The sequence below is a fragment of the Carettochelys insculpta genome, chromosome 3, assembly GCF_033958435.1.
Source record: "Carettochelys insculpta isolate YL-2023 chromosome 3, ASM3395843v1, whole genome shotgun sequence".
Taxonomy (NCBI): Eukaryota; Metazoa; Chordata; order Testudines; family Carettochelyidae; genus Carettochelys; species Carettochelys insculpta.
In genome coordinates, this window is record NC_134139.1 from 189,689,502 (window position 1) to 189,707,114 (window position 17,613).

The following is a 17,613-nucleotide window of genomic DNA, read 5'->3' on the forward strand; positions in this document are numbered from 1 at the left end:
GGTTCAGAATCAGGTCCTGAAGGCACCAGAGCAGGGAGGTGCAGCAGGCAACAGCATGCATTTTATTTCAACCTTTAAAAAAGGCAAAAACAATTTGGATATAGAGAAAATTTACTTTGATATTTGAGTGCTGTGTAAATGCAAAAGCTCTCACCAGCAGAAGGTGGTCCAATAAGGATAGTATCTCTCCCCACCTTGTCTCTGATATTTCAGTCATTTCAGGGCATGTCCAGTGTGAGAAAAGCAAAGTCAGAACAGGATGTCTAGAAATTATAGCTAATAACAAACCACTGAACATTTCTGTAACATTAGGGCTGACAAATCTAGCACTCAAGTGTTTAGAAATAAGGCCATTAACCATCAATGTACATCCTCAGCTGGTGGAAATTGTCGTAGCTCCATCGACATCCATGGAGTTAAGGTGATTTATTCCAGCAAACGATCAGACATGAAGTTCAAACTTAAATTTGTCCTCTGCCTTAAAACACAGCATCATTAGAGCTTTGTATGAGCAGCTATCGGGCTCTATCAAACTGCAAGCCATCCTGCTTCGTTGTGTAGTTTTGAGGATTAATTAATTACTGTCAGTAGAATGCTCTGAGAGCCTGGGAAAAATTAACTGAGAAACATGCTATATACTCCCCAGAGTTTAGTAGCCTGAAGAGAAACGCTCAGCTATGTGCAACACTGGCAGACCCAGGTCACTTGCACCAGGGATAGAACCTGTCAGCTGAGCTAAAGGCCAGCTGGCTCTCAGCCAAGGCTGTAGAGCAGGGACTTTACTCACCCCAGATGAGGTCTCAGTGCCTCTGAGTACTACATGCTTCCCTGGGCTGAGGAAGCACATCTGGAGCTTCTGAGACCTTCCAGCAGCTCTTCCTGGCTAATGCCCCAGTTGTAACATAGACGGATGTTGGCTGCTGGTTCCAGGGATAGAACCTATCAGCATAGCATCGAAAGCCCTGCACTCTAGCCCTAGAGCTAAAAGCTTCCCAGCCTTTAGCTCATGCGGTAGAATGCAGGGCTTTAGATCTTCTACTGACAGGTTCTATTCCTGGTGCTGGTAATGTGGGTCTGTTGGCATTACATACAGATCAAAATTCCAAAGCTGTCTCATCTCAGATACTAGACTGGGTTATATTCAAATGTGTAATGATGCAGTCCACTGCATGTTGCTTGTGTGTAAGGCCTTTTCACAAAGCAGTCAGGGGTCTCCCCACGACCTGGACTTTTTATTCTGTTGTTGGAATTTCTTGCGGTGACACACAATTAACTTCAGGGATCAGGCCTAGGCTGAGCTTTGGAAATTTTTTTTTTTTTTTTTTTTTGGAGTGAAATCCAGGCTCCACCTGACTTCAACAAAGGCATGATGTCAAATTACGCATCCCCCCTCTGTGAGGAAGAGGAAAAAAGGTGGCTGCTTTGCTGTATCTAGCAAGATTAATGCACAGGTGTCTAAAAGATGCTAATTTAGCTGCAAACAAGCCTCATCATCTTTACGGGATTTCTCTTTCTGGGTATTCCCAAGTGGTCCCAGTGGTGATGCATACCACAATATTTGGGTTGATAGTTTACAATTCACACATGGTAGAACTGTTCAAATGCAGCAAGCTGTGCTGAGAGTTTTCAGTATCAGCAGGAATGCCAACGTATAGCTCCAAGTTGCTGAATCTTTTCATCTGCCCTTTAAAGCTGGCAATTTTCTCTTGAAGGGCAGGGGGAACATTTGAAAAGCCATTCCCCTTCCCTCTGTGTAGCCATATTTAAGGGAAGTGAACAATGGTAAATATCCTCAAAGCTATTCCTTGGAGCTCCAATCACATACTACTGCAAATCATAGGCACTCTAAGCTGTACTCCCACCCAATTGCTTTGGGTTTGATTCTGAGTTCCCTCAAGCTGGTAATATGAATTAGGAGTAACTCAATCGTTATACTCGTGCAAACGTGGTAGGAGGGAAATAAGGATCAGACCCTTTATCTAAGTAAAATGCCACTTTCCCCTTCTATCATGTAGTGAAGGAGACACCAACTGTTCGAGACACATAAACCACATCTTAAGCCCTGTGAAAGAAAAATATCTTGCCCACAAAAGCTTATGCTCCAAAGTATCTCTTGGTCTATAAGGTGCCACAGGACTTCTCTTTGTTTTTGCAGATACAGACTTATACAGCTACCCCTCTGATAAAATATCTGTAGAGATTTTTTTTAAAGCAATAACAGGTTTCAAGTTCTTTTTAGGGTCGTACTTCCATTATATTTTTTTACGTCAGTCTGGTGTCAGTAAATTAAAACATATCCAAGTCTTAATGCAATAGTTCATGTTTATATATGTTCTGACTTGGGAAGGACAAAGGACAGGTTCATGCATGAAAGCACTACAATTGTCATTGATACTGTGCTTTGTACATTAGGTAGCTGGCATTTCCACTCATTCAAATTGCTAGCAGCTGCTTATCATGTCTTACCAGATTGCCAGAACACGTTATTTTTCAGAGTCAAGGTTCATTGTTGTAAATTCCACTGTGTCAAAGCTGCAGCTCTGAGAATATTTTCTTTTTGGCCTCTTTAATCTTTTCCTTCATGCCACCATTATAAGCACACTCTGATCTCGCCTGTGGGGGAACTGGGCAACTGTCTATTCGAGAATTTATCAAAGGCACTGATATTAAGAGAGAAAGGGGGAGTGTTTTGTATTCAGTTCATGGGTATTTGCAAAGCAGCAAGAGACATTCCCAGCCTCATTGGTGTCTACAAAAACCATTCATTTTAAAAAGGATATAATCATGTCCATTATAAAGAAATGACTTTTGCTGCAATCAGATAAACTGGATATAATGCCCCTTTACACTGAAAGCTAATATACTATGTATAGGTAAATTCTATTTGCAGTGAACATATTTATAGTCCAAGAGACATACACCCTTAAGAGAAATTTCCTTCTCTGGGGGAGAAGTTCAAATAGTTGAAGATGTAAGCACAGTGCCATTAAACAGGCAGTTTTCTCACCTCATATTGCTTAGTGCAGAATGTTTCACATGATTTGTCTGTTTCTTCATCATTGCAGAATAAAACAGCAATGGTTTTAAACGTGTACAGAACTGAGCATATAAATTAGTTCTGGGAGTTCCCATCCACGCAATAATATGTTGACACACCACAAATCTCTCTCCTTTTCGCCACTCCATGTTCTCTATTTACTCTCCACTGTGCTGACGCTATTAGATTTTCTACAAAAGGAGGTAGGAGGTAGTGTGGGCTAATGGTTAAGGCACTGGAGCTGGGAGTCAGGAGACAGGAATCACACATTACCAAACCCCGCTCCCCCGCGTTCAGTCAGGCTCCATATGGGCATGTTTAAAAATCTGGCTCCTGAACCTTTGGGTGCACTTGTGTCGTGTTCTCAAGCTTCCCTCTGCACCCATGTGGGGCCTTCCTTTTTAAAATGAAAACTGAGATTCACATCTCATCACTTGTCCCCAAGAACTGAGGCTGTAACTGAAACATCAAACTGCATATTATGATCAAAATAATGAGCGCTGGCAACAGTGGGTACATCCGCAGATGGGTTATTTTCTGTGAGCAAGCTATTATTAATCTTACTCTGCCCTTCTTCCATGTGGTGGTGGAGAGGTACAGGGGACAGCCTGGGGTCCTGTTTCCTCCGCTCCCCACGCAGCAGAGAATAATTCCCACTTTGCTCTTTGCTTGACAATGCTCTCAGCAACAGAACCCACAAGCAATGTATATTTGGGACTATGGCAGCCCCCATCAATAAAGGTTTTGTTAGTATCACAAGCTTCCTCCAGGCATTGCATATCATCACCTCTATCTGACCCCATCCCCTGTGGACTAGTTCTCACCAGCATAACCAGGCATCTCCCAGTGTTTGTGCAGCTCAGTATTTATTCAGTGCAGGTTGAACCTCTCTAGCCCTGCATCCTCTGGACCTGCCCAGTACCGGACCAGAGAATTTGACAAACCATAGTATTGTCTAGCAGTATTGCCAACACTTTCACTGCTTCCGGGTCTCTTAGGAGACATTTTGGGGTAAATTGCAGCTAAATAACAGCACAGAACACAGAGATAGGACTGGTGGCTATAAGCAAACTTTGCAGGACCGCAGGAAACTTGGTACACCATGATCACGTGTACATCCGGGTAACTAAAATCACGCCAAACTATGAATGTTGCTGGACCAGAGCGTGCTGGACTAAAGAGGTTCGACTTGTGTGCACAGGCAGTGCAGAAATCTTTATTGTTTTTCCTAATCTATTAGGTCATGTCTACACTACAAAATAACTTCAAAGTTGCTTACTTCAAAGTACAACTGAAAGGAGCAGCTGGAGGAAGCGGGCGGGGGAGGGAAGCCCCTCAGCCCCAGGAAGTCTGAGACAGGGCAGCAACCAGGTCAATTTCCCAGCTCCTGCAAGCTGCAGGGAGCCAGGAAACTGACCAAGGGCTGCTGTGCCTGTCTCCCTGCTCCCTGGGGCAAAGGGGATTCCCCCTGTATCCCTCTCCTCTCCTTCCTCCTCCTCTGAGCCTACAGGGAGCCAGAAGCCAGGCAAAGTAGTGCCTGGCTCCTAGGAGCTTAGAGGAGGAGGGAGGGGGGGGAGAGGGAATGGGGAGGGGAAGCCCCTCAGGTCCAGTGAGCCAGGAGCAAGCGCAGCAGTGCCTGGCTCCTGGGGGCTCAGAGGACGAGGGAGTGGGGAGGGGGGAGGCAGGGGGAAGCCCCTGAGCCCCCGGTAGCTGGGAACCAGGTGCAGCAGTGCCTGGTCAGTTTCCTGGCCCCCACAAGCAGCAAAATTTATAAGTCTCCCGACAGGAAAATTTGAGTTAGGCCGGGGTTGCAAGGAATGCAACCCTGCGTAACTTGGGGTTTTACTGTAACTGCATGCCTGTTAACCAAGCAAGCGCCCTCCACCCATCGCTAATCCGCACACTCTGCACCAAAACAGGATGCACTGTAGGAACATACATAAATAAGGTGATTTATTTTGATTATGCCAGGACCAGAACAATTTCACTTGTATGTTTGTTCTCCTGAGGACTAAACCTAGATGTGACGTATGTACAACTCCACTGACCACTTGCCTCAGGTCTGCCTTTGAGTTTGTATGTATCAGCCTCCCTCATCGTCATTCCCTTTCCCCCTTTTTAAACTCATTATAGGTTTTTTTTTTTCATATCACTACTATTTTGTTGATGATTCTGAGCAAGGGATACCTGGAGGACAGAAATGGCTGGCTGTTGAGCCTACAGAGTGGTTCAACAGACTGTGGGGGATCCATATAGGTTCTCCTGTTCTGGAAGATCCTTCTTTGGTTCCACACATCTCTGAAGCTAGTAACAATGGCTCAATAGTGGTTTCTGATCTCATTTCAGCCAGAGGGTAAGTGAGATCAGAAATCTTTTTTCTTTTTCCCAGTTTATCTGAGATCAGATCACCAGATTCATCTTTTCCAGGCTTGTGGACCACCATCAGTTCCATATCCTCTCCACCTTTCATGCAGTCTATCTACTGTTTTCTTGTCCATCCTCTAGTTGTACACCCACTGTAGAACTGTAGTCTCAAAAGCAGGGTTCTCTTCATCCATCCTTCATATATACCTACAGAAGCTCAGCCTCCTCTCTGATTCTGGAATCCTTGGCCTGACTCCTGATTTTATCATTCCATGGATGGGCCGGTAATTTCATCCCTTTCACTGGTCTTAAACATCTTATTCAAGTCTTCTCAAGTGCTTCACTTGGATTATCTGAGCTATGCAGAAGATCTGGTCTTACGCTGGTTTAGTACAGCTGTCCCTTAAGTAGCTGGGTATCTGTTTATCATAAATCACTCTGCATATATTGAACTTGACTTCCCTTACACTCAGTAGTAATGTCAAAACAAAAAGCAGTCAAGTAGCACTTTAAAGATGAGCAAAATAGTTTATTAGGTGAGCTTTTGTGAGATAGACCCACTGAAAAATTGGGTCTGTCCCACAAAAGCTCACCTAATAAGCTATTTTGCTAGTCTTCAAAGTGCTACTTGACTGCTTTTTGTTTTGATAGTGTATAGAGTAGCACGGCTTCCTCTCTGTTACTATTCAGTAGCAATGGTTATTGTTTTCTGTTGATTTTGCTTGCTGTTAGCCAGGCCCTAAGGTAATTAAATGCAGAAAACTGAATTAAGCATGGGTCCTCTGTGTTGATATCATCTGTCTTGGTTCTGGCAGTGTGGCACATAGAAGGTTCTTCTCATTCCGCAGATCTCAACAGTATTCACTCCAGTGCCGACGTACCATGTCACTGGACACAAGCAACCCACCCCCCGCATCCTCTATGAATGGCATAGTAAATCTGTCTTCACTCCTTGTGCTTCTTGTCCTCAGAATGCCATCTATTTTCTTTCTGGCAAGTTTAGGACAGTTGCTCAACTCATTATACAGCTTAGCTAAAGCTAGGCTTCCTCATCTTTCGAACTGCTTACCTGGAAGCTCTGTGAGTGGCTGTCACAGTATAGGGCAACTGCACCTTTATTCCCCTTCCAGGGTCTCTCAAGGGCACCCGTTCTAAGCAACTGGCTCCTCAGCCCTCCTCACTCTTAGGAAGAGATCCATATCTCTTTCCTGCCTGACCAGGGTATTTTCCAGGCTGCACAGTGAGTTTCCCAGGCTACCTAAAATGCTTAAATGCATGAAGGAGCCATATTAACAACAATGAAAGAACCTATGACAGCTTACTAGAAAGGTGATCAGAGGTCATCCCGACCCCAGCTCCAGGCTCTGATAGGTACCATTCTTTCAAAACCCACAATGGAGTTACTAGCATAAATTCAGAACCAGAACAACTAGGAGTGAAGTTTTTCCTTTGTACAGCTTTGGCCTTTAGTCTTGGCCTCTTGTGGTCAACATATGGTGGCTCACCCTGGATGGTATAGCTTGAAAAGGATGGTCTTTTGCATAACTGGAGTGGGGAATTTACTCTCAGCTCCCACTAGGTATTTCAGAGGCTCACATCTGTCACATCTCCCTGCTTACTAGGTTACATATAATTCCCGTCTACTATTATACATAAGCCATTCATTAATACAGTGGACCCTGAAGACACTTGAACTCAGTTCACTGAGGTCTCCCAAGGATATTAAAGGAAATTTCTGTCTTTGTTGCAGAAGAAACTGCTTTTTCTGAAGGATTATTTTCCCTCCCTTTTCTGACCTTTCTCATTTATTAGTGATTTTTGCACCACCTTGTTCTGCCACTGTTCTCCATGAGATCATGGTCCATCCAGCTTAGTATCTCATAACTACATTCTTGCAGATACATCCCTCCTCTTCCTCTGTTCAATTTTTTGTACCTCTTGGTTCAAGCCTTGAGACTGCACCCCCTCAAAAAAATTTGCCAGCTGTGACAGTATACAGGTTCCAGATCCTAATACATGTGCACAATCAGAAATCAAGCCCTAGTGACCTAATAATATGGTGCAGTTACATAACCTATTTCATCTCAGACTCTCAAGCAGGGTCTACACTACAGAGTTCTACAGAGGTGGCTGTGACAGTCTGTACTCCAACAAAACAAAGAGGCAGAAATGTAGCACTTTAAAGACTAACAAAGTGACTTATTTGGCAATGAGCTTTTGTGGGACAGACCCACTTTTTCAGGTCAATTTCATTTCCAGTACAAACTGACATTTGTAAGTAGAGAAGACCAAAAAGAAAAGAAACACAATAAAAACTGACAACTCAAATAGGATAGAAGGAGGGGGTGAGAGGTGGAGACATGTTAACTATCTCAGACAGGACAATTAACATCCCCCCACCTCACCCCTTTCCTTCTATCCTATTTGATTTGTCAGTTTTTATTGCAATTTTTTATTCTTTTTGGTCCTCTGTACTTACAAATGTCAGTCTGGATTGGAAATGAGATTGATCTGAACAAGTGGGTCTGTCCCACAAAAGCTCATCATGGAATAAATTATTTTGTTAGTCTTTAAAGTGCTACATTTCTGCTGCTTTGTTTTAATACAGAGTTCTGTTGATGGAAGAGGCCTTCTGTCAACAAAACTGAGGAGCATCCACACTATAAATGCGTTCTGTTGAGAATCTGTGGGCAGAACACAGCAGTTTTCCCAGCAGAGTTTTGTCTTGATTGTACAAGACATAGTACCTCTGTCGACAGATTCTGTCAACAACAAATAGTGTAGATGCTCCAGGGGGCCCTCTGTCAACAGAGATGGCTTCCAGTTCACCGGGCTGCCCTGTTAGCAGAGCTTCTGGTTGGCTGTTCTGTTGACAGAGGGTTGGGGCAGTCTTCCCTTCTACTCCTTCCACCAACCATTTCCACTTCCTAGCTATAAAATGCAAATTTTAACGCTGGGAAAGGAGGTGTGGAAGCTGGAGGCTAAACCTCTTTTTCCTGCTCTACCATGCTGCAGCAAATCCAGCTGACACAGATGCAAAGGCAGGTATGTGATAACTGACAAAGACACTCTGTGAATATAAATCTCTAGGGAAAACAGATCTCCCAATCAGCCACTGTTTGAACAAACACATCTAATTGATTCCCAGATTCAGCGTACTCCCTGCGTGACATGTGTATTGTGGAGCTGGTTGCTAAGAGCCCATTGTAATTATTGAATCTGGTTGCTCAAGGCAGCATTTCTGGTTTTTTTACTTACAACATGAAGATCAAACAATGAGCGAAGAGCTCCCCAGTGTTAGGAGTAGCTGCTTTTTACTGTCTTAGGGAACATGACAAGAAGAGCCCCAGGGTTTTTTGAAAAATATGTCGGATTCAGTTAAGTGCATAGGCCAAGACTTTTTTTTTTAAAAAATGGGTGTCTCCAGATAGGCTTTTAAGCAGTATTTTAGTTGCCTAAATAAGTCCCAAGCTATGCAGAAGTACTGAGCACCCAGCAACTTTCACCGATTTCACGACAATTCTTCCCTGAACGGAGAGTTGCTGTCTTAAATCCCCAAGACGTTTTATGTTACAAAACAAACAGAGAAGATGATGGCATTCAGCCAGTAAATTAGCCTTTATTTCAACAAGTTGGGGTGGGGAGAAGGAGCGGAGAAGGACTGACCCCAAGAGTGCTCTGTGCCTCAGTTTCCTTTGGCAAAATAACAGCAAACCAAAAGGTTTGCAAAGCTCAATCTGTTTGTGGACTACCTCAAGATCCTCTGATAGAGGACAAAATATTTTACATACAAGGTTCTATGTAGGTGTGATGCCCTTGCGAGGGCCTTCTAGTTAAATGTCGAGACTCTAAACTATTTTACCAGTCAGTTTCAATACTGTGTTATCATCGGAGTGATGTAGGCCCAGAGGCTCAAATGCCCTTATTCCCCTCATTTCAATGGGTGTGAGGTGCCTTCATCTCTTTGAAGAGCTGGACCAAATGTATTCCCCACCTGTAAATGGGGACACTTCTTTGGAAAGGGCTTTGTGATCTCCTGATGAAAAGTGCTCATTATTGTTATTATTATTATTTAATTAATTATTATTATAGTTATTATTGTTGTTGTTATTGTGACATCAAGTGCTATTTATTGTAAATTCATCAAAAGGAACTGTCATTTTAAGAAAGGAAGGACTTGCGAGTGTCTCCATTACGAAGTTCACACAAAGGAGCCATCATTTTTATTTTTGGACGTGTTTGTCTATGATAGCATAGACAAGAGTGGGAGCAGCCCATGTGTAGCCATTGAAAATTGCACACAGCAGCTGTACAGTACTCATTTAGAGCAATGGTGCGCAACCCATGGGTCAAGGGGGATGCAGATGTCTTCCTGCGGCTCACAGCTCCAGAGCCACGTGTGGCTCTTTAAAGAGCCACTTACGGCTCTGAGCACCACCACTGCTGACTCCTCTTGTGGGTCCAGAGGCTGCTGCCGCTTAAACGGAATTTAGTTTTTTTTTGGTTAAGTGGCGGCAGCCTCCGGAGCCACTGAGCAGTCAGCTGTGGCAGGGAGCCCTGATGAGTCAGCCAGCAGAGCATGGAGCCACCCACCGTGCACATGGGGGGTAAGCCTGCTGGAGAGCTGGGGGAAGGAGGAGCTGAGCCTATCAGACCCATGCAGAGGAGGAGGCAGGGGAAGCAGTGTGGGGGAGGCAGTGGCAGCCATGAAAGAGAGCTACACTTGTGCTCTGAGGTAGCTTAAATCTGGAGATGGGGGCAGGCAGGTTTGAGGCTGATAGGGGTTAAGCCTGGGAATGGGTGTTGAGGCTCATAAGGGTTAAGCCTGGGGATGGGAGAATGGGTTTGGGGCTGACAGAGGTTAAGCCTGGGGTAAAGGAGATGGGTTTGGAGCTGATAGGGCTTATGGGGCTTAGCTCAGGGGTTGCAGCACACGTGCAATACAATAAGGAGGTTGTGGTTGAAAAAAGGTTGTGCACCACTGATTCAGAGGGTGTAGTCCCTTTTATCTTTATTAAAGAAGTCACCATTCAAGGCTACTATGCTAACTCAACCCAATGTACTGCAATGCAGTTAAAGATAACTGCTCTTCTCAAATGTCCAGACTTATAATGTTCAGATGATTCAAATTGGATTTAGTATGAACAGCTATAGATAAAAATGAGGGTCCCTTTCTAAGCAGTTGCCCATCATAAGAACCAATTCCACTAATATTAATGTATTTTAAAAAATACAGAGCAACAGCTACTGGCTATTACATTGTACTGTCTCCTTTCCCTTTCATTCATCCTGAACACTCTCCACTAGTGAATAGCAACAGAGAGGTAACCGTGTTAGTCTGTACTCTACCAAAACAAAACAGCAGTCATGTAGCATTTTAAAGACTAATAAAATGATTTATTAGGTGATGAGCTTTCATGGGACAGACCCACCTCTTCAGGTTGCCTCCCACCCTTTCTACTGATATTTTATACCATTTGTCATTCTCAAACTGAAATGTTATAACTGATGTGTAGTTAATTAACAAAATGCCCACAACAAACACAGGATCATCCTTAGTCTTCAGGTGGATAAGTTCCCTCACCCAACTATATCTGTAACTAATGTGCACTTACTTGGCTGTAAATATTTCACAGCTTTGCAGCCAGAGAAGGTATGTTGACTTCTTGGAAGTTTTCAGAGTTTCAGGGCAAAACCCTCTTTCTTCATAGAACGGGATACTTCACTTGTTAAGGAAGAGATTCTTCAAAACCAAGATGTTTTTCAGGAAAGGGTGACTGATTTCCCATTTTGAAAAACTTTTGGAACATTTTGAAATTGTTGAAAAGTCCCATTTCAACATTTTTGAAAAAAAATGTTCATTTTTTTCCCTTTAAAATGACATCTCATTTCAAAAGGCAAGTTACTTTTGTAATTTTTTTTAAATAGAAAGCTGAAAATTGAGATTAACTCAAACTGGTTTTTCTAGTATTATTTTTGGGTTCATTAAAATATCAAGATTTCAACTTTTTGTTCCTTTTAGGAACTCAAACAATTGTAGAATATAGAAAATTTCCCCTTGATAGAAAAACATCTGCTACCCAGCTCTACTTTTTGCTCTTTTTTTCCTGGATGACATGATATGAATTAATTGACAAAGCAAAAAAGCAGTCAAGTAGCACTTTAAAGACTAACAAAATAATTTATTAGGTAAACTTTCATGGGACAGACCCACTTCTTCAGAACATAGCCAGACCAGAACAGACCCATGAAAGCTCACCTAATAAATTATTTTGTTAGCCTTTAAAGTGCTACTTGACTGCTTTTTGTTTTGATAGTATATAGACTAGCACAGCTCCCTCTCTGTTACTAATTGACAAAGGGCCATTTTGCAAGCAGATTTTGCAGGACTTTGCCCTTTCCTACAAGTGTTCGCTATGGAGAGGACAGAGCAGGCAGCAGACAAGGGGCTCTGTTTGGAATGGATTTCAGAGAGGAGATGACACAATTTCTCCCTTTGATCTGATAGACAGCCTTGTGCTCCATCCCTGACAAGCTAATGACACACCAGTCTTTCATCTGAATTTGATTGACAAGAAAGAAATCCTCCCTGTACCTGCTGCCAATACATTTTTGGCTGGCCAGTCAGTGTCTGGAAGCAAATGACCCCAGGCACATGTGCAGAATGGGCTCGACACTCTTGTAGTGGCAGAGTTCCAGTAAATGCCTCCACAACCAGTAGCAGTTTGCGTGCACCCATTGAAGATACTAGCACTGTTATCCTTTTCACATTACAGCCACATGGCAGCCTGAAGGAAACACAGCATTGCAGAGAGCTATAGGCAAAATTACCCACCGAGGATAATGCTTAAGATTATCTACATGCATGTGTTAGGAACATCTGTAGCCAACTCCTCTGACCTAACATGAACCTCATGCATTGCGTCAAAAATGGTGGGGAAAAGTGTGGTCACGTCAATATTCAGATCAGGGAACAGATAAAACCAAGACTCCAAAACCCCTGTCTAGTTCAGCTTATGACCACATGACTGACTGAGGGAATGTGCCTTGTCACACTGTCTGGAGCAGTGCACAATCATGAGTGCCGCTCGCAAGGAAGACAGACTGTCAAGAGGCAGGGCAGAGGCCCCAAATAGGTTGTGTTTTCTATCATTAGATTTCTCCAATGCCGTAACAATTGTGCGCTCCCAAAGCACCGTAACAGTCTTACGACATGGGCTAGCAATCCCCTTGGACATTCCATGTCTAACGTGCCACCCAGACAAGTTGGACTTTGTGACGGCTGCTTGCTCTACACCAAAGATCACAAAAATTCAGGTTGCTTCCAGTCCCAAGAGACCAGTCACTTACCCCAGGTCAATTTGTGCCTTAGATCTCTCACCAAGAACATTTGTATCAAATCCTGAAATAAACTAACTAAAGATTCATACTCTCAAGTTGCAGTGGGGGAGGCCTAGGTTGGATATTAGGAAAATCTGTTTCACTGGGAGAGTGGTGAAGCACAGAGATGTGTTACTTTGGGAGGTGGTGGAATCTCCATCCCTAGAGGTTTGTAAGGCCAGGCTTGACAAAGCTCTGGCTGGGATGCGTTAGTTGGGGTTGATTCTGCTTTGTGCAGGAGGTTGGGCTAGATGACCTCCTGAGGTCTGTTCTAACCCTCATCTTCTATGGCAAAATATATGGAACTGAAACTAGAGTCTTAGAGTTGAAATTGTTGGGCAACCTTAGCCAGAGGCAGCACATCTTGTGCTGCCTAATAATAGTTTTGCTCCCACTGAAGTCAGTAACTCAGAAATTGGCTTCCGATTTACTTGCAGTTCCTTGTGATCTCTAGTCCATAACTAGAGCCCTGGGAGAATACAAATGTCTAGCCGTGGATGCGACTGTCTGCAGATAGAAATCAGTGTCCACTGATCAGGCAAAGGAGAGGAGTGTGGTGCTTCTCCCGTGGCTGTGCTGCTTCCAGGCCCATGTTCTGCTGAGCAGTATGACCCCAGATAGGAGACATGGCTGAGGGTGGAGCTGGAGGCAATAGAGCCACATGGCCATGCCCACCAACAGGAAGGGGCAAGGAAGACAACTGCATAGGAGCCTGGCACTTCAAAGGAGCCCAGAGTTCCTGGCTGCCACAGCTGTTGCAATAACAGTGACAGCGCCCAGTAGCTCTGGGCCCCTTTGAAATGCTGTGGGAGTGTCACTTTGCCACTCCATGCAGCTTCTGAGGGCTGTGGGGAGGGCGCAGCACCAGGCTGCAGGAGGCACTGACTGGCCTGACCCCCACCCCTTTTACCTGAGGCTCTGCCCCTTCCAGATGCATGGAGCCAGAGTCCCTCACTCCTTGTCCCTGGGCCCAAGGTGGCTGTCAGCCACACTGTGTATAGCCTGGGAGATAGGATTTGTGGGTGGACGTCCATCTGCTGTTAACAAGAACGCTCTCAACCCCTTCAGAGGATGTAACTGCGGCATTCTGGAACCATGAAGGAGCCATGTGTGGAGTTGCAGCCCACATGGACTGATGTGAAGGGTGAGGCCGAAGTCCTGAGATAGAAGGTTGAGGCAAGGAGGAAAGGGATATGGGGTTACCACTGAGAGTTGGTACAAGTGAGCGTACCAAGTTTGTCTCAACCATGCCAGGGCTATAAGGGTGAGACGAACCTAATCTAGTCTGACCTTGACCAGAAGTTCGTAAATCAAGGGAAGGGAGAAAATGCATAAAGAAGGGGCACATTCCATTTGACAAAGAAGGTGTCCCCAAGGGAACATCTCCCCAGACCCATCCTGGAGCAACACTGGTGACACTTTCTGGTGATGTGGGTCGCAAACAGGTCTACACACACAGCTGGCCCCAAAGCTGGAACATGTGATTGAGGGCTACCGTGTCAATTTCACACTCAGGATGGTCACTGAACAAGTGACTAAGGGGGTCCATGTTCACATTCAGTAACCTGGGGAGGTATGTGGCACCAAGTTCATAGTTTTATGGCTTCCGCACATGGAGACTCGGACCAAATCCTGTCCTGATAGTTGTAATACATGTAGGTGGTGGTGTCCATGAGGATGTTGAGTGACCTGCAGGCGTGGTGCTGTTGCAAATGCCAGTGACCATAGTGGACACCTCTGTGTTCAAGGAGGTTTATGTGGAGGGCTGGCTCAGTGAAGGACCATTTGCCCTGGACTGTACAAGAACCCAAACTGCCCCCCCCCACCCTTAAGAGAGGCATCTATAGTAAGGGTAATAGACGGGGGGCAGCTGATGAAATGGCACACTGCTGAAAACTTTGTCTGGACATATCTACCACTGAAAGGTGGTGAGAACGCATAGCAGTATGGCTGTGGATTTGGACAGTGGATCCTTGGCTGGGGCATAGCACGTGGCCAGCCATGACTATGGGCACTGCATGTGAAGTCTGACCATGTACGTGGTAGAAGCCATGTGACCCAGCAGCTTGATGCAAACATGCACCATGACAGTGGGAGACAGTTGCACCACCAGGATGAGATCATGCAGGGCCTGGAATCTTTGATGCAGGCGAGGGGCCCAGGCAGAGGTAGTGTTTATGTGAGCCCCGATGACCTCTAGGGACTGCATGAGTTGAAGTGTGGACTTCTTGTAGTTTATGTTGAAGCCCAGGCTTAACAGGAGGTCTGTGGTGATCTTCACCACGCACAGAGCCTCCGGAAATGATGGTCCTTTTATGTGACAATTGCCCATGATGACACAGGTGGGCAGTCAAGATGCAGAGTCTTGGAGAACACCCTGGGCACAGTGGAGAGCCCAAATGAGAGAACCTGGTACTGATAATGGTGGCAGGGGGAGGCAAAACCAAAAGCACTGCATCCTCTGGTGAAGATGAGGAGTGGTGCAGAAGGGACCTATCTTCACCCTCCAAAAGTGAAGCCTCACTCCCAGAAGGTTGTGATGGGCTGTGGTGACATGGGGTGGTCCCTGGACACCATTGACAGTGCTGGCGGAGCATGGGAGCAGGGTGACCATACCTGCCAAGGTGACCATTGAAGACCTGGTTCTTGCAGATATGGGTAGTGATGTGCAAACTGTGGTGGGGACGGTTGCAGGTGCGTGGGGCTGGAGTGCTGTGATGAGAAGACGCTCCTTTGGCCAGAATCGCTTCCTCACAGCATAGGTGGCCCTGAGCCATGTGAGAACCTCAAGCATCTAGATGAACACAGGGACACGGATGGTGCTATGAACATTCCACCATGTGCACCTGTAATTCCTCTAGCAAGTGCAGCAAGCTGGGCGGTGCAGGGCCGGTGCCATGTGCACCCTTGGCAGTGAATCTTTGTGGTGCCATTTGGAAGCCATGCCATGCTCTGGAGCTGGAGGCTTTGGTGAAGTGGTGTCTCAGTGCCATTTCGGTGCCTTTGCAGATACCACAAGAGTGGGGCAGTGCCTCGGCCCTGGACTTGTGCGGTGCTGAGTCTGGTGCCTTGTGCGAGTGGCATGGAGACTTGGAACAGTGCTGCTTCCACTCCAGGTCCAGCACTGAGGGCGGGGGCTTAGGTTTTGGGGAACTTTTATGCCTGGGATAGAGGCAGACAAGGCTGGTGGTACCGACAGTGACAAGGATGTTGGTGGCACAAAATGTTGGTGGCTCAACTCTGATTGTGCCTGCTTCAGCTGTGCCAGCTGTGATGGTGCTGGGGGCATCACAGCAGTCTTTTCAACTGGTACAGCCTGTGGGGATGGCACTGGAAGCCAGTAACATGCTGGAGAAGGGCCCACCTTCACGCATGGGGTGCCAGCTGACGTACAGGGACACGCAGAGTCCATACCCTTGGTCTCTCGTGCCAGTTTTCAGGTGGAGGGCTGCTCTGGGGCTGATGGTTTGTGCAGATAAGTTTTGAGCCTGTTGGCTTGGTTCCCTCCGGGCCCTCGCTGCAAGGCTGGAGCTATGAGTGCAAGACTGGATTTGGTGGCCCTCACCCAGGCACCTGATGCAGGAGGCATGACTGTCAGAGGCCAGAATGGTTGCTCTGCACGTTGCACATTGCTTAAAGCCTGGGGAGACCAGAATGGTGAGGACGCAGGAATCAATTCTAACACAAAACTTTTGTAATTTTTTTTTTGTTACTAGAATGTCTTAGAGGAGAAATAACGGGGAGAAGGAAGAGTCTCTTGAAAGAGAAGCTGCTGAACTTCCTTTTATATTCAAATTTGACACATTAACATGTGGTTTGAACTGGGATGTGAATTTTCTGGGTCATTATGGGGCTCTTTTACATACTTGGCTTAATCTAATTCTTGACTCCCCCCCCACCCTCCGCTCTTCTGCCCCTCTGCTTCTGATTTGCTCACCTTGATAATTTTTTTCTGATTTGTCCACCTTGATTACTGTTTTTGGTTCTCTGTGCCTTAAATATTGAGTCTGTTCTGGTCTGGCTATGGTCTGAAGAAGTGGGTCTGTCCCACGAAAGCTCACCTAATAAATTATTTTGTTAGTCTTTAAAGTGCTACTTGACTGCTTTCTTGTTTTAACTTGGAGAAGGGTGTAAGAAATGCTGAACTAACTAAGTTCTCTCTTTCAGAGAGAGAAAGCAAAGCTCTGCCTGCAGCTGAGGATGGTAGAAAAGGAAATGAGGGCCCATGCTACTCACATACCAGATAACATGAGGAGGCGCTACTGCACACACAGGGCCAGGGAAACCACACCTCTAGAAGGATCTCTGAAAGCCAGCATGAGGACACACTGACACCCAGAGTGGAGCACCCATAGGGATACTACTGGAAGAACGAAAAATGGATTCATTATACAACATCGGGGATGGTATTTACATACTAGATATCTGGAACAGTGTCATTAAACCAGCAGCAAACTGATCCCATCAGGGCCATCTTTAGGATGGTGCAGGGCACACAACTCCTCCCATCCACCCCACGTCTTCCTGCTTCTGCTCCACCCCCCTTCATCCCTCCCAAGTCCTACCCCCCTGCTCGGCCCCTCCCCCACCTCTTCCAGCCCCTGCTCTGCCCCATTCCACCCCTTTCCCAAAGCCCCTCCTCCAAGCGATGTGGCCCAGGGTATTAGCAGGAGACCTGGCACGGGCAGCAGCAGGAAATAGACCAACCTGGTCCCAGCTGTCCCCCCTCAGGGGAAGGGCCCCAGCCCACTCCACGTCTGGTTCCCAGCCACATGACTCTGTTACCCGCTGCCAATGGTGAGTGTCCACCCCCCGTTGCCCCCAAGTCCCGC